Below are 21,777 nucleotides of genomic sequence, written 5' to 3' on the forward strand. Positions count from 1 at the left end.
TAGAAAAAAGGCATCATAGAACTTAAAATATATTTATTTGGAATGCTCCAAGCAGTAAAAGAAAGAACTACATTGATTACAAAATTATAGAAAATAAATAATAACTGAATTCAAACAAATGAAATGAAATGAGTATTGGTAAATAAGAAAAAATGTAAATCTAGAAACTGAACATTACGGTCAAATAATGGAAAAGTAATAAACACAAGGCTCAAGGCAGACAAAGTTGAAAAGACAATTAGCTAATTTGAAAATAATACTGAAGCGACCTCAGATATAGAAAAAACTACAAGTGTAATTGCAAACTTTAAGCAAAATTAAGAGACTCTGAGGTTAGATTGAGATACTCTGACAAACATCTGAGTTGCAGAGAATTATCATAAAGGAAATGGTGGAGAAATAACTTCTTAGAAAACAGAAAATGAAAATTTCCCAAGCTTAAAGACATAAATAATTATTCAGCTGAAAATTATACTCAGATTACTAAGTGCAATACATAAAAATATATCCACATATCAACACTTCATAGTGATATGTCAGAATAGAGAACTATTAAAAGTTATCAGATGTTTTTGAAAATATGTATTATGTAGAAAGGAAAAGATTTAGCATCAGCTATTGTGGATGGCTAAAGACCATGGAATGATATCGCCAGACTATTAGAGTGAACTAAGTATCAATGTAAAAGGTAATTAATTTAATCTATAGTATAGAACATATTAAATGATTTCTTACACATAACAGATCAGTACATCAATATGATTAATATTTTAGCAAATTACATGAAAATATGGAAAATTTAATCAGTGAACTAGAAAAGTCAAAATAATCCATTACAAATTCTAGATCTAAAGAATAGAGTAATAATGGAAATTAAGAATTTGTTGGATGAGTAACATTATAATAGACACTGAGGAAGAGATAATTGGGGATGTGAAAGAGAGATCAGAAGAAAATATCCAGAATGACACATTGAGAAAAAAAAACAGAGATAAATAGAGGAAAGAGCGCAAGAGACATATTACATTCTAGAAGAGTCTAACTTGGAATTTCAGTAGCCAGAAGACAAGAATGAAGAAAGGGCACGTGCAATATTGAAAAAATAATGCCTGAAAATATGATTGAATCGATGGAACTCATAAAGACTCAAATGCTTAAAAAGCTGAAGCAGGATACAAAACAAAACTATAGCAAGTAAAACTGTTGGAAGAAGGGGGAAAAAGGACTGAAATTGTTTTTTAGAAGGAAGCAGTAAAAACCAAGGAATGGCAGAGTAATGATAATGATTATTGTTCTCCTCACAACAAAATGATGAAAGTTATACGACAGTGGAATAGTATCATCAAAAGAATGAAAAATACGTCAACTTAAATTCTATATTCACTGAAAATATCCTTCAAGGGACACCTAGGTGGCTCAGTAGTTGAGCGTCTGCCTTTGGTTCAGGTCCTGACCCTGGGGTCCTGGGATAGAGTCCTGCCTCAGGCTCCCTGGGAGGAGCCTGCTTCTCCCTCTGCCTGTGTCTCCACTTCTCTGTCTCTCATGAATAAATAAATAAAATCTTAAAAATAAAAAGAAAAGAAAATATCCTTCTAAATGAAAGTAAAGTAGGTAAACTTTTTTTACACACACACAAAAAAATGAGAGAATTTATCACAAGCAGATATAAAAGTACTAAAAGGGAGTTCTTCAGGCAGAAGAAAGATACCTTATGAAAAGACAAATATGAAAACAGAAGAAAAGCAATACAAAGATGACATTTTTAGCAAAATAAAATTGATTATAGCAATGATATAATGTTATGTTTTTTTAAAGACTTTTTACTTATTCAAGAGAGAGCACCGGGGGGGTGGGTGGCAGAGGGAGAGGGAGAAGCACCTGTCACAACATATCCTAGACTCCATCCCAGAACCCTGGGATCATGACCTGAGCTGAAGGCAGACACTTAACTGAGCCATCCAGGTGCCCCTGAAATTATGTGTTTAAAATGTGTGTACATATATACATTTTAATAATGGGCAAAACTAATCCAGGGTGTTAAAAGTGAGGGATGAGGGAGAGTATGATGAATAAAAAAGAGACACAGGAGAGTCTTTTTCCTGCTGGTGCTGACCTATTTCTTGATCTATCTGATGGCCTCATGGCTGTGTTCACTTTGTGATAAATTATTAAGCTGCAAAAGTATGATTTGTTCATTTTTCTATATGTAAGTTATACTTCAATAATGATTTTAAAAATTGTGTCCAGGGTACCTGGGTGACTCGGTTAAGCATCCAACCCTTGATTTCAACTCAGGTCATGATCTCAGGGTTATGAGAGTGAGCCTCACGTCAGACTTTGTACTAGGTGTGGAGCCTGTTTAAGATTCTCTCCCTCTCGGGATCCCTGGGTGGTGCAGCGGTTTGGCGCCAGCCTTTGGCCCAGGGCGCGATCCTGGAGACCCGGGATCAAGTCCCACGTCGGGCTCCCGGTGCATGGAGCCTGCTTATCCCTCTGCCTGTGTCTCTGCCTCTCTCTCTCTGTGTCTCTCATGAATAAATAAAAATCTTAAAAAAAAAAAAAAGACTTAACATTTAAGATTCTCTCCCTCTCCCTCTGCCCATTCACCCTTGCTCTTTCTCTCTCTAAAAAAAAATTATGTCCAAACATCATAACTTGATAACATCAAAAACAAACAATAAAATGGGGAAAATTTTCGCAACTTAAATGACAAAAAATAATTACTAGTTCTAGTAACAACATGCTTCTATATATTAATAACTAAAAGCAATTTGATAATATTATAATCAAAGAAAGGCAATTATCTAAAAGAGAAAATCCAATGGAAAATACACACATGAAGTAATTGATTTTATTAGTAGTCTGGGCAAGCCAGTTAAGTATACAATATTCTTCTACTGTTCACCTATAACATAAGATACAATACAAAAATGATGTTATGAAGAAGAAATGCTCACTCATATTTTACTGATGAGTGTGAATTACTATTACCCTTTGGGAAACTTTCCCGAGAATATTTATTGCACTACAGTGGTACTTTGATAAATTTATCTTATAAGCTTGAAAATACTGGTATATAATTTATATATACAAAGATGTTTATTTTTTGTGGGGGCAAATAACAACAAAGCAATAACAAATTCTTTGTAAATCCTATATGGATAATCATTAACCTGAGGAAACTGTGAATAAATTGTAGTTCATCCATCTTGTGAAATATCATGTAACCATTAAAAAAAGTAGGTGAGACATTTACATACGTAGACCTGAAGAGATACCCAATATATCCAATGTCTTTAACATAGGACACTAAGTCATGAGCACTCTGGATTCCATTTTAATAAGAACGATAAAGCACCAAAACAAAAACATTGAAATATGTAAGTATTTGTATATTTTTATTGCAGAAAAATGTAGGAATAAAGTGACAAAATTTTTGAGAGTGGGAAGAGATTGCTAACTTTATGCATCTTTTCATTATTCCACTATATAAAATGAACGTGTATTTCTTTTGAAATTCAAAAGTTGACAAGGAAAATTTAAGAAAAAAATTCCTTCCTAATTAAAAAACTAGCATAATTCACTGAAATACACAGTGTGTACCAGAAACAGAAAACTACCTATCAAATAAATTCTTTTTTTTTAAGATTTATTTATTTATTCCTGAGAGACACACAGAGAGAGGCAGAGACATAGGCAGAGGGAAAAGCAGGTTCCCTGTGAGGAGCCCGATGTAGGACTCGATCTCAGGACCCTGGGATCATGACCTGAGCCAAAGGCAGATGCTTAACCATTGAGCTACCCAGTGTCCCAATATAGCAAATAAATTATGAATATAACTACAAAGCTCTAAATTAATTAAAACAAATGCATTATACCTGTATGTGTATATATGTAATATATGATATATATGCAAAAAATATATATATACCTTTACATATATATTTATATATATCTAAAATATGACCAAGTAGGGATTTTTCAGGAATGTAGAGAGGTTCAATACTAGAAAATTTTTGGGAAAGGCAGTTTGTTTCCTTTTGTGCATTCATTTTTCTACCCTCATGTCTGCAGAAGTGTGGGCCTTGGGTCTGAAATATTTCCTTATGGAACGCTAAGGAGTCCCCACAGCCTATTCTGGGCATATCTCCCTATTTGGGAGTATTTTTCCTTATTCGGGGCTTGATGTATGCCTTCTTTGTTCTGCTTAAGGGTGTGCATCATGTGACCCTCAGCCATGCTCTCAGCTTTCTGAATTCCAGACCCCATGGGGGAGGTGTCAGGATCTTCTGCTTGCAGGAGAGGGGTGCATGCAGACCATCATTCTATCACTTTGGGAGGGGACCCACTGGCTGTGGGGGCCTAACAGCCACCATTGAAACTGATGTTGCTCTGTCTCTTCTGTTTGGAAGTAAGCTCTGTTCCATCTGATATGTGTATGACTCATGTTTCTTGCCACACCAGAACACAGAGTGAGTTGACAGCCTGGGACTGTGGCTCCTGATGGAGTAAGATCCCTGCCCTGAAGGTGATAACAGCTGTCACTTGCTGGGCAAAAATACTTAAATACTTGAAACTTTGCAGTCATCGCAATAGAAGCTAAAAAGACATTTGCCACATTCTGCATATATATTCTGACTAAAAGTTATTAAACTGAAAAGAGGAAGACACTCTTATGATTGACTATTCCAAGCAGAGCCAAATTTATAAAGCAAAATACAGTCATTCTCATTAAAACTGTGAGTGAACTACAATGCTCTCATTCTAATTTTTTTAACAAGGCTCCAGATGATTCAGCCACCATAATACATTACACTTGACCTTGGAACAATGCTGGTATTAGGGGCATAGATCTCCCACACAGCCAAGAGTCCATATATAACATTTGACTCCCCGAAAACTTACCTACCACTAGCCTACTGTTGACCAGAAGGCTTACTGATAACATAAACAGCTGATTAAAACATATTTTACATGTCATATGTATTATATGCTGTATACTTACAATAAAGTAAGCTAGAGAAAAGAAAATGTTATTAAGAAAATCGTAAGAAAGAGAAAATACATTTACAGTCCTGTACTACATTTCTCAAAACCCTAAGTTTACATTATCTGTTTATAAGATGAATCATCTGTCAGTACCTACATCAATATTGTCTTATATAATACAAAACAGTGTAGATGTTATTCATATTACTAACACTAGACATAAAAATGAAAAGATAATGTGAAAAATAAATTCATATTTATTTGCAGGTATAATGATTCATGTGCTGATAAAGAAGTGGCAATATGATTTCTATATGGCAGCCTTGTCTAATTGATATGATTGTTTTATTGTAGCCTATACACTAATGAATTAGTCATTATAAAATTTAAAATAAATACAGTATTACAGTCATACTCATAAGACAGTATTAGAAAAATTGTTATTTTTGAAAAGCACTTACCTGTGATGATAGGCTGGTACATAGTTTCTCTGGTTATGAGAGAGAGACATACTCTCCAGTAATGTAATTCTTCAAAAGCAAAGTCATAAAATAGTAAAAAAAATTAACACATTATTAATTTTATATTAAATATCACTCACTTTCTGCCTATGTAAAGATAGGCCATCCACCTCTGCATGAGCCTTGCATACCAGGTTTTTCATGATGAATACTTAGGTGCTGCTGCTGATGGCACAAAATGTCTCTTATAGTTCCATGGTGCAGTTATTAGATTTTCGCACAAAGACACACATACACAACAGCTAAGTTTTTCACTCTATGCAATCATCAGTATTCACTATTAACTAAATGGAATAGATCCTAATTGTCTTCACATTGAGTAGGCTGAGGAGGAGGAAGAAGGGAGGTTGGTCTTGCTATCTCCGGGGTGGCAGAGGCAGAAGGGGAAGTGACAGAGGCACGCATACTTGCAGTTGACTTTGGAGAAATACATTCTAACTTCTGTCTTTGCTTTTTCGTTTCTCTAAAAATATTTCTATATGGTACCAATCATTCCACCATTTGCTTAGTTTCAGTGCCTATATTATAGAAGGGTCCATGTTGTAAAAGAAGTCAAAACCAGTCTTAAATAATCAGAACCTTCCTGCCATGTTGTCTAATGTCAATATGGTTTTTTGGTATTGCTTCCTTTATGTCTTCTTCATTATCATCTGGCACTGGTTCAGAAGCATGCATCTAGATCAAGCTGTCTTTGATTAATTCTTCTGGTGTGGTGTCTCTTAGCTGTTAAATTTCTCCAAGGTCCATGTCTTGAAACCCTTCATCTCCTACCTTTTTGGCCATATCCACAATCTCTTTCATGATTTCCTTGATTATTTTTTTTTAATCCTGTGAAGTTATGTAACATCTCGACACAATTTTCTCCAACAGGAATTTATTATTTCAGGCTTGATGGCTTTCATGGCTTTTATTATATATATATATGTATAACTTATATATATATATATATATATATATATATATATATATATATATATAAACAGTAATGGCATCTTTAAAGGTGTGATCTTTCTAGACTTTCATGATGTTCTCTTCATCAAGGTTCTCTTACATAGGGTTGACAATCTATCCTTTCCTTAGAGTACTATGTGTAATAAGCCTTCAAAGTCTTTATGACCCCCAGATCTAGACAATGAATTAGAGATATTGTGTTTTGGAGCAAATAGATTACCTTGACACTTTTGCTGTCGAATTTATGGGGTTCTGGGTGACAAAAGCATTGTCCAATATCAAAAGAACTTCAAAAGACAGTCCCTTACTGGCAAGGTACTTCTCGACTTCGGGGACAAAGCATCACTGTAACTAATCCAGAAAAAGGTTCTCATTATCCAGGCCTCCTTATTGTACAACCACATGACCAGAGCTGGTATTTATCTTTTCCCTTTAAAGCTCAGGGTATTAGATTTATAGACAAGGGCTGTCCTGATCATAAACCCAATTGAATTTGCCTATTCCTTCCTGCCTTAAATCCTGGTGCTCATTGCTCTTCACCATTAATAAATATCCTTTGTGGCATCTTTTTTTTTTTTTTTTCCAGAAAAGGTACTTTCATCTGCATTAAAAACCTGTTAATGCAGATATCCTTTGTCCTCACTGATTCTCTTGATGGCACCTAGGAACTTGTCAGCCTCTTAGTGGGGAGAAGCTACCTCTATTGTTATGTTTGCAATTTTTAAGCCAAACTGTTAGGGTAGGCAGTTAGGTTATAACAAGATGCCTGGAGGCTAGCAAAGGGGGGGGGAAATCATGGCCTACTACGTGAGAGGAGGAGTTAGAGACCTGTTCTGGCAGCACTCCAAAAACAAAGCCACAAGAAGCTGGATCAGACCAGACAGGCCCAAGACAAAGAAGGCCAGGAATGCTGACCAAGTAAGGGAGAAAAGATATGAAACACTGCTGTCAATGAAATCTCCTCCCTAAATAATGAAGAGCCCATTCCCTAGGTACAATTGTCAATAAATTATAGAGACCCAACCCAGGCTCATTGCTCCCTTTAGCTCACCCTCTCTCACTTCTTGAGAGTATATCCTCACTTTAATAAACTTTTCTACTTGCAAGGCTCACCACTGTGTCTGGTCTATCCTTGAATTCTTTCTTGCTAAGAGACCAAGAAACTCCAATATGGATGGGCTAAGTAGATGACTCAGGGCCGGAGGTCTCCCCCGGTCCACCAGGCAACAAAACCTCTCTTTAAAATTATCAAACCATCTTTTGCTAACATTACATTCTCTAGCTTTAGATCTTTCACCTTCCATTTGCTTTAAGTTGTCATATAATAACTTTGCTTTTTAAAAAATCATATTAGAGTCTATAGGTAAGTCTTTCTGATAGCAATTCTGCACTCACATTAAAGCTGCATTTTCTTTTTTTTTAAGATTTTATTTATTTATTCATGAGAAAGAAAGAGAGAGAGAGAGAGAGAGGCAGATATACAGGCAGAGGGAGAAGCAGGCTCTGCGCAGGGAGTCTGATGTGGGATGCGATCTCTGGGACTCTAGGATCACACCCTGGGCCAAAGGCAGACGCTCAACCACTGAGCCACCCAGGTGTCCCAAAGCTGCATTTTCAATATGAGATAAAAAGGTACTTACAAAAAGTCCCAGATTTTCATGCCAGTTGGCTTAACCAAAGCAATGGCTTCACAAATTTCCCTTTCTTTTTCCACAATGGTCCTTACACTGGATTTATTATTTTGAAATGATGGCAGCTGCAGCTGTAGACCTCAATCTTTGGTACATATCAAGCAAGTCAACTTTTTCTTGTTATGTCATGATTTTCCTCTGCTTCTTGGGGGCATCTCCAGAATCACTAGTAGCATTTCGTATAGGTCCCATGGTGTTATTCAAAATTTACACTATTGCAGTAAACATGATGAAAAATACACAAGAAATTCAAGAGATCACTTTTTTTCTGCCATATGCAGTTTACTGGAGAGATGAACTGTTTATGGGGAGATGATTAGGATCACATGGCATTTCAAGTGGCTACTCACCACACTTGAGCTCACTGCAATAGCAACAGGAGGTGGCTCTGAAGTTATTACAGTATGTAGTATAGTTAATTTTATGCAGTCATGATTTGATACTGCATCTTTACCTTTGCCTACATTTCCCTGGACTGGGAATGGGGGCATGTATGGTCTGTAAGTGTGTGGGTAAGTTTTGGTAAATTTTAACTTTTTATCATAGATTTGTGCATATTTTGTGGTAGGATGTGAAAAAAGAGACATCTATATATATTTTATGGATTCATGACATACTTAACTTTTTCTTAGTGTTTAAACATTTCTAGTCAATGTAGTTTGTCTGCAAATTTTCTCAAAATCACAAATCTCCAAAAAATTTTTAAATATATTTATTGAAAAAAAAAACCCATATATAAGTGGACCCACACAGTTCAAACCCACGTTGTTCAAAGGTTAATTGTATTATTAAAATTATACTTACCAGAATGGAGACTAGGTAACAAACATTATTTATATGTGTATGATTTTCTTTTCTTTACTTTTTGAAAATATATGTATAATTTTCTAAGTAGAAACTAAAAATTACTAAAACCACTATGGTGATTTCTGCTTGTGGCACCAGAAAAAAAGCAAACAGACCTAGAAATCCTGCATTAAATACCATAATGCAAAAACCTCTCTATACTGCATTGTCAAGTTCATGTAAAACTAAGGGGAAAGTGCAGAAGCCAAAAATTTTATAATTTTTTAAATTTTTCTGGAAATCAGAATGATAAGCTTACTTTGAGGCTGTGTTTGTTTTGATGTATCTAACAAAGTCTACAGCCTATGGGTTTGCATTTTAATGCTAATTATGAGGACAAGAGGCTAATTCTTTGGTCTTCCAAAAGGGAGGAATTAGACTTGAGATCTACATACAAACCAGGGACCCGTTAAGTACTTCAACACAACTGAAAATGTGGACCGGAAATATCCACTTATCAACAAAGAAAGGCCACAAAAAAGAGTCATCTGTCTTGGCCTAAAATCTAGGTCAAAAAAAAAAAAAAATCTAAGAATTTTAAATGAGGCCTTCCCAAATGTAGGTTTGAGGGTCAAAATTATATTGTCTGTGTGAAACCATGAAACTAATTTGTGCTAGACAGGTAGAGTCCCAGGCCGAGCGTACGTAGCAGAAGGGAAAGGATGTCCTCTTTGGAGAGAGTACCCTTGAACACTGGGATTTTTTTCCCCCCATAAAACCTGGGCAAATAAACTTACAGTCAGTATGGCAAATACCGGGAAATAAACATCAATGAAAGTTCATCAACAGAATGAACAAACTGAAGAGTCATGTTACTGAAAAATTCAGATATTGCAATTTTGTTTATGCAATTTACATAAGACTTTTTATAATATTTAACAAAATAAAATAATTGAAAACACACTGGCAGGAAACAAGATGCTAAACAAAATCTACACAAAATGCTAAACAGATCATTTACCTCAGGAAGGTTGCAGGGAGTATGTCATTCTTCTCCATATGTTTATAATCCAGCACACAATTAGTAGATAGGGATGTTCACTAAGAGTTTGTGATTGATAAAGCTCCCCCAAAATAGCTGAAAACAAAAGTTTGCAAGACAGAATTTATGAAAATCAAATTAAGGAGGAATCCAAAGAGTATTGTTTTAGCTAACTTACCTTGGTGGGCTGTAGAATACAACAACTACTTCAGAGTACTCAAACTTGATAAAGAAAACAAACTTATGCTTATGGAGGCATTGAGTGTCAATAAACACTATCTGGGGAAAAAAAAAAGCCATTTCAGGGCTCTAAGAATAAGAGGTATTGAGAGAAACCAAGAGGACAAAATGAGACAAGTTTGAGGGTAAGAACAGTGGGAGTCTGTGGCTTTCTGGACTAAGGTACTCCTATCCTTCCTTCCTCACTTGACTAGTAAGAACTATGGTTTTGCCAGCATAGGAGTGGCAACAGTCCTAAGAGTTTTGCTGCCAGAGTGGGAGACTCAGTTTTGGGCAGGGGGGACATCTGCTAGTTTCATCAGCTTGAAATGGAACACTCCATAGGAAATGAATGGGAAACACCTGCGACTGTGCAATCCCAAGATTGAGGTCCCAAGTTGTGGCAAGCAATCATGCAGAAATTTATGTGAGATTCTGGAAAGGTGAGAGCCGTAGAAGAGCTAAGATAAGTTCTATCTGCCTGGAAACTACATATAGGAGCACAGGAGACCTGAGAGATTCCAGCACAAAGTAAAAGGCAAGGGAAATGTGGGCACTGGCTCTAAATTTGAATGTGCTCCCCAAACCACAGAGTTCTAAATGCACAGGATGGCAGCCTTATGGGCTTCAGGTGTTTGGATATAAGCTCTTTCCAAATCACCTTGCTAACCACTAAGCAATGCAACCCCTAGGCAAACCCTAGGCAACCAGACTAGGACATAAAATAGAAAAATCAAAAGCTAATAAACATCACTTGCACTGGGTGGGAGACAGATTCCACACTTTCATTCAAGGCAGGATATTCAAAATAAAAACAATGAAAAAAAAAAAAAAACAAAGAGAACCCAGGATATTGCTACAATATGTTATTTTAAATATCCAATTTTTAAACCAAAATTATGAGCTTCCCAAAGAAACAGGGAAATGAAACCTATATTCAGAAAAAAAGACTGTCATAGAAATTTACTGGGCCAAGGTGTTGGGTTAGGTGAGAAAGTTTCCAGCAGTTTATATATGTATTCAAAGAAAAGAAGTTCAGTGGATCCTTTTTGAAAAAAAATAAACAAGTTTAAAACTGGAGAAAATGAGCCTTTTCAGGCTCTGAAATTTATTTTTTTTTTATTTTTTTATTTTTTTAAAATTTTATTTATTTATGATAGTCACACAGAGAGAGAGAGAGAGAGAGAGAGAGGCAGAGACACAGGCAGAGGGAGAAGCAGGCTCCATGCACCGGGAGGCTCTGAAATTTAAATATAATAAATTGATTCAGGAAAGAGGCAACCAAATGCCAAAGGAGAAATAGAAACCATATAAAAACATAGAAATATGGTTGGGACAATAAAGTTATAACACAGGTGGAGTGACCCAATCAGGTGGAGGCTGGTGGCACAGGGGGTGAAAGGATTCACTTGAGGCAGAACAAAGAGAAGTTTATTGAATACACTGCAGGGGAATAGCTGGCAGGACTGTGGGGGGTGGGGGGGATGGTTAAGGGGAAAAGATGAAGAGGTATGGGGACATATGGAATTCTCCTTTGTTGGCACTTGCACATGGCTGTAAGTAGCCCATTGGTCAGCTAGGGCTTATGGACATTTTGAGGTGGGTCTCCTAATGGGCCTATTTGCATTTGGCCTGGTGGTCACTATAGGTCCCTTTACCTTACTCAGGTTTCCACAGTTCAAGCCTATCACCTAAAAGTGGCCTCTAAGACATACAGAAAATAAATAACAATATGTTAAAAATAAGTTCATCAGTAATTACTTCAAAATTTGTGAATGGATTAAACTTCCCGATCAAAACACCTAGATTGGTAGAATGGATATAAAGCCAGAATCCAACTCTGTGATATCCACAAGAGTCTCACTTTATTTTTATTTATTTATTTTTTAAAAGCTTTTATTTATTTATTCATGAGAGACACACACACACAGAGAGAGAGAGAGGCAGAGACGCAGGCAGAGGGAGAAGCAGGCTCCATGCAGGGAACCCGATGTGGGACTCAATCCCGGGACTCCAGGATCATGCCCTGGGCCAAAGGCAGGTGCTCAACCACTTCAGCCACCCAGGTGTCCCAAGAGTCTCACTTTATACCTAAGAATGGAGCTAAGTTGAAAGTACAAGGATGAGAAATAAATTTTGTGCAAATAACCAGAAGAAAATTAGCGGTAGCTATACTATAGTAAAACCAAACAAATAGACTAAGTCAAAAACTGTTATAAGAGAGAAAAAGGACATTATATATTGATTAAAGTGTCAATTCACCAAGAAGATATGACAATTAGAAACATATATGTACCAAGTATAAGAGCTCCAAAGTTTATGAAACAAACATTGACAGAATTGAAGGGAGATAACAGACAGCTCTGCAATAATAGTAGGAAACTGGAAACTTCAAAGCCACATTTACATTAATGGATAGAGCAACCAGATAGAAGATAAATAAGAAAATAGAAGTCATGAATACTATAGACCAATTGAACCTAACAAACATGCACAGAGTACTCCATCCAAAGATAGCAGAATACACATTTTTCTCTTATGCACATATAGACCATATATTAGACCACAAACAATTTTAATCATTTACAAAGATTAATGTTATACAAAGTATCATTTCTGATTACAGTGGAATAAAAGTAGAAACCAATAGCAGAGGGAAAACTGGAAAATTGCAAATATGTGTAAAAACCTCATTCAAACAATGAGTCAAAGAAAAAATCATAAATGAAATTAGAAAATATCTTGAGACAAAGGAAAAAATTATAACAAAATTTGGGGGATGCAGTGAAAGAAGTTTTAAGGTGGAAATTTATAGTTGTAATGTTTACATAGATTATAGCACAGAGAAAAAATAGATAAAAAAATAGATAATAGGTAATCATTAGAAAAAATTAGTGAAACCAAGTCTTGGTTCTCCAAAAAATTCAACAAAACTGACAGAACTTTAGCTAAATTCACAAAGTAGAGAGAAAACTTTAATAACTAAATCAGAAATGAAAGTGAGGACATTTTAATGAATTATACAGATAAAAAAGGATGAAAAGAGAGTGCTATGAACTATTTGTTCATTAACAAATTGTATAACTTAAATGAAATGAACATGAAAAACACAATCTACCAACATTGAACATGAGAAGTAGAAAATCTGAACAGATTTCTACAATAAAGAGATTGAATCAGTAACTTAAAGCCTCTCAACAAAGAAAAGCCTAGTACCAGCTGGCATCATTGGTAAATTCTTCCAAATATTTAAAGAAAAATGAACACTGAACTTTCTCTAATGCCTCCAAAACTATTGAAAATGAGGGAATTTTTCCTAACTCATTCTGTGAGAGCATTACTCAGTTCCCAAAGCCACATAAAGACATAGTAAGAAAAGTATATTTTTTAGTTTGATGCAGTCCCACGTGTTTATTTTTGCTTTTGCTACTTGTGTTTTAGGTGTCATATCAAAAAACTTGTTGCCAAGACCAGAGTCAAGGAGATTTTCCCGTCTTTTCTTTTAGGAGCTCTATGAACAGCTGTTAGTTTCAGAGCAATTCCATGATCTTAAAATATTACCACCCACAAATTTATAGACAATCCATACTGCCACCACCCTCTGCAACCCCAAGGCAAAGCTACCTTAGAGTGAAATTGCAAGATTGGTTGATGAATATATGCTAGATGTTTCAGAAAACTGCCAAACTATTTTCCGAAGTTAACTGTACCCACCAGCAATGTATGAGAGTTCCAGTTGCTCCCTGTTCTCACCAAAATTTGATATAATCAATCTCTTTTACTTTAGCCATTCTAATGGTTATGTAGTGGTATATTGTGTAGTTTTAACTGTATTATCCTGATGACTAATAACATTTAATATTTTCCATATGCTTATTGGTCATTCATGTTTTCTTTGGTAAAAAGACTTAACTAAAAACAAATAATTAGGATATCTTGATGACTCAGTTGGTTGAGGGGCTGACTCTGGATTTTGGCTCAGGTCCTAATCAGGGTCATGGGATCAAGCCTCATGTCAGGCTCCATACTCAGCAAGGAGTCTACTTGAGGATTCTCTCTCTCACTCTTTCTCTCTCTCTCCCTCTGCCTCCCCAATTCACACACTCTCAATCTCTCCCAAATAAGTAAATAAATCTTAAAGAAAAAAATGGACCTGACCACATATGAAAATGCACTGACTCATAACTTCTGCAGCAAAAAGTCCAGGAAGCCAAATAATAGCTGCTGCACCCATGGGCAGAGAAAGGTCAGGAATTGATCAGTAATTGCCAGCTTTCCTTATTTTTGCCTCCACTTTCAACTTAGACCAGAGAAGGCCAAATATTCTCCCAAACCGATTACATTGGCTGCTCCACCCCCAGTTAGCACCGTCTCCAGCTTCTCCATGCCAATAATCCCTCATCAAAACCTGCCTGAAACCTTTTTCATTTTTCACTATAAAAATTTTCCACTCCTTTGCCTGCCTTTGAGTCTCTGCCAAACTCAAGTGATGGTGGCTGACACCCTTACAATAGCAAACTCTGAATAAATAGCCTCTATCAGTTCTCTTTTGGATTGTCTTCATTTATTTTTGAACTGGTGAAGCAACTATTCAAATTTTTATGCATTCTTTTGGGGTTTTTTGTCCTCTTACAAAAAGTTATAAGTGTTCTTTAATTATTCTGAATATGTTTATAATCAAATACATGATTTGCAAATATTTCACCTCACTATTTTATTTTCTCATAGTGTCTTTTGAAAAACAAAAGTTTTAAATTTTGATAAAGTTCAAATTTGGTCATTTTTTAAATGGATGATGCTTTTGGTGCTATAGTATAGAAATCTTTACCTGATGCATGATCACAAGATTTTTTCTATTTTTTAAAACAAATTTTAGAGTTTTAGTTCTTCCATTTATTTCTGTGGGGTTTTTTTTAGAGAAATGTCTATTTCTCTGTCAGAATCATTGAAATGATCATGTGTCATTTTCTTCTCTTTCGTTCTGTTAATGTGGTGTATAACACTGATTGGTTTTTCTGTTCAAATATTCTTGCATCCTATTTGGTCATGGTATATATTCCTTTTATTATGTTGTTGAATTTAGTTTGCTAGTATTTTGTTGAGCATTTTTACATCAATATTGATAACATCTTAGCCTGTTTCCATGTCTTGGATTTTGTAAATAATATTTCAATGAATGTGGGTGCAGATAGCTCTTTGAGAATAGTGATTTATCTTTGAATACATACTCAGAAATGGAATTGCTGGTTCATATTAATCATTTTATTTTTTATTTTTTGAGGAAACTCCATACTGTTTTTATAATAAATATTTTATTTATTTATTAATGACAGACACAGAGAGAAAGAGAGCAGAGACACTGGCAGAGGGAGAAGCAGGCTCCATGCAAGGAACCCGATGTGGGACTTGATCCCGGGACTCCAGGATCACACCCTGGGCTGAAGGCAGACACTCAACCTCTGAGCCACCCAGGTGTCCCTCCATACTGTTTTCCACAGTTGCTATATAAGTTTAATTTACAGTGTACCGTGTTTCCTTTTCTCTACATCCTAGTCAGCCCTTATCTCTTGTCTTTTATATAATGGCCATTCTAACAGATGTGAGGTAATATCTCATTGTGATTTTGATTTGCATTTCCCTGATGATTAGAATGTTGAGCACCTTTCATCCTGCACCATTCACAAAAATTAAGTTGAAATAGACTAAAGACTTAAATGTAAGACCTGAAATCATAGAGCTCCTAAAAGAAAAGACAGAAGAAAATCTCCTTGACTCTGGTCTTGGCAACAAGTTTTTTTGATATGACACCTAAAACACAAGTAGCAAAAGCAAAAATAAACACGTGGGACTGCATCAAACTAAAAAATATACTTTTCTTACTAAGATTTTCTCAAAATCTTTGTATTGTACACTTAAAATAAGTGAATGTTGTCTTATGTAAATCACAAATTAAAAATGACTGTCAGATTTCTAGAAATTTATATTAGGCAATGAAAATTTAAAACTCAATAAATAGCTTAAACAATAGCAAGGAATTTCCTTGACTTCACAGCCCATATCCTTAACCATTATCCTATATCCTGTATTCTGAATGTTTTAATTTTACAGTGGAATCAAGACGTTGTTTTAAGTTTCAGTTACAATCTTACTTTCTGGCCTCAGAACATACAATGGTTTCTTGCTTCTTGTCCAATGAAAATAATTCAAGTTGGTAATTTAATAATTTCTGCAATGCTCCAGGTTCTCAAAGATTAATAATAGAATATTATATCAGATGATATAGAAAACATTTATTAGACTCCAGCTCCGCAACATGTAAATTCATAAATTTGGATAGTAGACATATTCACATTTTCCTTTTCTCTTAAATGGGCACCTTTTTTAAAATTTCTTTTTATGGCTTCATATACTGATATGAAACCTTTTTTATTTTTTAAATCTTTAATACAACAACTAGCATTTCCTTACAGCCCCTGAGAAGCAACTACATCTTTCCTGACAGTGCTTCATGCAGCCAATTATTTAGATATTTTAAAAGTATGAATATTTACAGGATCCATCAGGTGACAAAATTTTGTAGGTAAATTCCACACTACAAAAATCATGAAGTATGGAGGTCAACCCCCATAAGCAAAATAAGAAAGAATATGTCTGATATATAATTTACATTTTGATTAAAACTCATTTGAAAAGCTGTATTTCATTTCCTTTTTTAAAGGATTTTATTTATTTATTTATTCATGAGAGACACACAGAGAGAGGCAGAGACATAGGCAGAGGGAGAAGCAGGCTCTCTGCAAGAATCCTGGAATCACAACCTGTGCCAAAGGCAGACGCTCAACCACTGAGCCACTCAGGTGCCCCCATTTCTTTTTATGTAAATACCATTATTATATTGCCAAAAATATAGAGTTTGAGGCTATGTCATTGAGTAAATTACCCCAGGCTTGGACTTGTGGTCATTCTATTAGACATAAAACAATGCCATGATTCCATTGTTGTAAAGGGAGTTACTTCTTCGCAAGTATGTCTTCTCTTTGTCTATGAAATCATGAGATGGTTCTATTGTCTGTACAAATGTGATGATTTTTTTTAAAAGATTTATTTACTTACTTTAGAGAGAGATAGAAAGTGGAAGTATGAGGGTGGAGGTTGATGGGGAGGAAGAGAGAGAGAATCTCAAGTAGATTCCCCAATGAGTATGGAGCCCAACACAGGGCTCAATCATGACCTGAGCCGAAACCAAGAGTTGGACACCCAACTGACTGTCACCCAGGCACCCTATGATGATGATGATTTTGATAATGATTATGTCAAAAAATAGGCATTTCTGAATATTGACACTCAATTTTAGAACAAATGAATGGAGGATATATAAACTAAAATCTTACGTTTGTAAAAACCACATTATTTTTTAAGTATTTCCATTAACTGCTTACTAACTAGCATATGACAAAAACAATTGGCTATATTGGACAGAAAGAAGTTGGCATTCAATTTAAAGCATGGCTATAAGGATCACCTGCACTTTATTTCTGTCATTGCAAATCGAAATCTTGTATCTCCTTTGTGGGTTCAAGAACTTATTCTCAGTGATTTGACATGAAATGATTTGGCTGCTTTGTAAGCCTATATTAAACTGACAGACAAGAATGCTTACTTACTACAAGGGATAATAGGAATATCTAAATAAATAATCCTACCTGTTGCTGCAAGATTGTGGTATGCAGATGATGGAGTTTTGATGAGTGACCTTCATTCTGTAGGAAGGCAGAGTACTGAAGGTCAGGAAGGACCCTGAGAGGTACCTCTGACATATTACCATAACATTAGAAATTGCCATTCTTCATCCTAGTCTTTCAGCTACATAATGAAGTCTGGTCAATAGAATCATCCACTATACTGGCCATTTTGGAAAATATAAAAACATATTGGCAAATCCTTTAATTCACAGGCTTCTTTATTTTACTGTTGTTTGAGTCATCAAAATGTTCTGGTATTATGACATGATGAAATAATGTACATATAAAGTGATTTTGAAGATAGCCCAAATGTCATCCAAATACATTTGATTGTCAGAACTACTATTCTCTTTTTGAAGATTTCTTTCAATAGCTAATCTAAAATATATGTTGAGTCCTTTGTGATAAAACATTCGGGTAGACTGTTTTCCAAATTTATATCTGAATTTATAAGTGGAGATGGGATTCCTTTTTTACAGTTTTATCATTCCCTATAAAAATATGCCTGCTTCAATTATATCATTAAAACAAAATATAGTTAGGTTTGTACCAAAGTAGTACCTTTTCTTTCTGTCTTTTTATTTTTTTTAGAGATATAGAAAGCACAAGAGCCAGGTGGGGTCAGGGGGGTGGTGGGAAGGTGGAGGGAGAGAGAGAATCACAAGCAGGGTCCACACCCAGTGCGGAGCCCAACAAATGGCTCTAAGGCTCCATGTGGGGCTTGATTGATTTCATGACCTTGAGATTATGACCCCAGCTAAAATCAAGAGTTGGATGCCCAACTGACTGAGCTACCCAGGCACCTCACCTAAAGCAGTATCTAATACAATTATGTTTTGCTTAATGTTATTTCAAAAATGAACAACTTATGTGTTCTTATTGTTCATGCCAGGACAACATGATTATTACCTTATGATTTAAAGCTCTATTGTATATTGCTTAAGTATTCTGTCAGAGAATGAACACACTGTGCATTGCAACATTAACTTGGCCACAGTCAATGTTGCTTTTGCTACATTACAGAAAAGCAGGTTTGACAAATTAACCGATTGGTTTTTATTTTTTTTTAACACAAGGAAGGCAGTGTCCCTATCATCTAGAGGTTCTTGTGATAACCATGACACAAACAAAATGTACTCAGAAAGAGAAATGTAAACAAAGCAGAATTTCAAGTACTATGAAACAAGTCAAAGCAAAGCCACCTGGTAAAAATAAATTAAATGAATTGTATTATGCATAAGTATTCGTGTAAGAGGATTCTGTTACTTGAGAAGTGTGAACTGCAAATCACAAAACAAGAGGTGGAAGGGTGGTTTGGTGTTGGTTGTGAAAATGACCTGCTCATTTCAGATCTTCACTTACCAAGCTACAGGAAAATAGGCAATTCTTTACTGACACCTTGGAAGAGGCTTTTAGTATCGAAATAGAAAAATACTCTCAGCATATAGTTTGAGGAAAAACACAAACATGGCATGGGAAAAAACCACACTAACATCTATCTACTCTAAACTAATACAATTGTTTTTATCTGTAGAACAAATATGACATTCCTTGAGTATACGACATCTGCTAGGTGGTGTTTTTTCTCCCTGAATGTAGTTATTTAATTACCAGCATGTAATTAAATGATGCAAAGCATTCCAAGGTGCTCAGTTACAGAATCGTGCAATTCAATAAAAATGCAAGTCTACTAATTGGCTATAAGAAAGTCATTATATATAGCACAAGTGTATATATATACAATAATATATAAGCACATATATATGTATAATGAATGTACATGTATATACCTGAGATATAAAAATCCCATCTATTCTTATATATATATATTCTTATGTATATGAGAGAGAGAAGAAAAGTATATCTAGACTCTTCTCTCCTCACATTTGATTTTTTATTTTTATTTTAATTTTTATTATTTTTTAAAGATTTTATTTATTTATTCATGAGACACACACACACACACACACACACACACAGAGAGAGGCAGAGGCACAGGCAGAGGGAGAAGCAGGCTCCATGCAGGGAGCCCTACCTGGGGCTCAATCCCGGGTCTCTAGGATCAGGCCCTGGGCCAAAGGCGGTGCTAAACCGCTGAGCCATCGGGGCTGCCCTCCTCTCACATTTTAGACACAAAGGAAAGGGCAAGCTTTTGCCTTATTGGAGTAATTTCTTGAGTTAGGACCTAGAGTAATAAGAGCTATAAAAATGTCCACACCGAGCCAAACCATCATTTAGCACTGTCTTTCTGCCTTGGTACCAACTGATATTTTGGGTATATGTCCCTTCACAGTCCTGTTATCATGATCCAAATAAGACATGAGAAAAAGCTCTGCCAAAATAATTCATGAGTGTGCATGACTCTCTAGTGAATAGTCACAATTGCTGGTGCAAAACTTGTCAAAATGATAAATAATCCATGCGCAGTGGAGAGCGGAACTGAGTTGAATGGTAGTATTGCTGCTAAAAAGATCTTGGTTATTGTGGAGATTTTCTTCACCTTGTGTTTTAGTGATGTGGGAGTGGCTGGGCCTTGTTTGAATTCTGTTAACATCTCCTTGTTAATGCTTTAGATTCAGGTTGTTCCATGGGAAAATCTCTCCCATATGTCCAGATGGTGTCATGTTGCAAAACCCTAGATACAATGGCAGCTACCATGGTTATTCCATTGTGTGAGGGAGTTGGACGGAATTCAAAGACAATGGACATTGTGCAACACACACACACACACACACACATATATATATATATTAGATTTATTTATTTGAGAGAGAGAGAGAGAGAGACAGCAGGGGAGGGGGTAGAGGAAAAGGGAGAGAGAGAGAATCCTCAAGGAGACTTCATGCTGAGCTTGGAGCCTAACACAAGGCTTGATCCCAGGACCCTGAGATCATGACCTGAGCCAAAATCCAGAGTTGGATGCTCAACTGACTGAGCTATGCAGGTGCCCCACAACACTTAATATTTATTTATTTATTTATTTATTTATTTATTTATTTATTTATTTATTTATGAGAAACACACACAGAGAGAGAGAGAGAGAGAGGCAGAGACACAGGCAGAGGGAGAAGCAGGCTCCATGCAAGGAGCCCAATGTGGGACTTGATCCCGGTCTCCAGGATCACGTCCTGGGCTGCAGGTGGCGCTAAACCGCTGTGCCACCGGGGTTGCCCAACACTTAATATTTAAACATCAATCTCACACTATTTGTGTCTCCTGAACAATCAAATAAAAGGGGAGGGGTCAAACCACACATAACTTGATACCCTAACACTTAAGAATCTTAGCAGAAGATTAAACTGGAAGATTTAAGGATTGGTAACTTGAAGTTTAATTTTCAGAAGCTGTTTGAAGCATAAGTCAAGATCCTCATTTGAATAAATAAGTAAAAAGAGATGACTACAAGAGACAAAACATTAGCGATACCATAACCAAAGAGTCTGGCATTGGGTATTCCAAAGAAACATTCCAAGATGAATGAGAACTTGTTGCAGCAATTATAGATCAACTTGATGACTCAACTGATTTTGTAGCTGAGTCAGGGATATGGGTTATTGCCTAGGAAAGGAGACAGGATGATTCTGTGAGTCATTACAACTAGCTGAAAGAGGAATCAACACAGTCACTCTCTTCAGAAAGTGTTTCTTTTAATTAACTTAAAATACAGTTTAGTATATGAGGATAAATTTGCACCTGCTATGCTGATAAAAGAAAGATAAGATTAAGGCAGCCCGGGGTGCCCCTGGGCTGAAGGCGGTTTAGCGCCGCCTTCAGCCCAGGGCGTGATCCTGGAGACCCCGGATCGAGTTCTGGGTCTGGCTCCCTGCGTGGAACAT

At 35.9% G+C, this 21,777-nt stretch overlaps 1 long non-coding RNA gene across 2 annotated transcripts in view; it reads right to left on the bottom strand.

Annotated features, from left to right (window-relative positions):
• The window catches only part of LOC112646505 (uncharacterized), a 39,916-nt gene that overhangs the window by 1,783 nt on the left and 16,356 nt on the right, over positions 1-21,777 (bottom strand). Inside the window, exons 5-7 of one of the 2 annotated variants that reach the window (XR_007402649.1) lie at positions 17,903-17,959; positions 9,960-10,076; positions 5,451-5,519 (exon numbers count right to left, since the gene is read on the bottom strand). This is a non-coding gene — a long non-coding RNA (uncharacterized LOC112646505). Of the gene's footprint in view, positions 1-5,450; positions 5,520-7,963; positions 8,365-9,959; positions 10,077-17,902; positions 17,960-21,777 lie in introns of those variants that run through there. The other variant, XR_007402650.1, reaches the window with a different exon arrangement.

This window comes from Canis lupus, chromosome 16, assembly GCF_003254725.2.
Source record: "Canis lupus dingo isolate Sandy chromosome 16, ASM325472v2, whole genome shotgun sequence".
In the NCBI taxonomy this organism is placed as follows: Eukaryota; Metazoa; Chordata; class Mammalia; order Carnivora; family Canidae; genus Canis; species Canis lupus.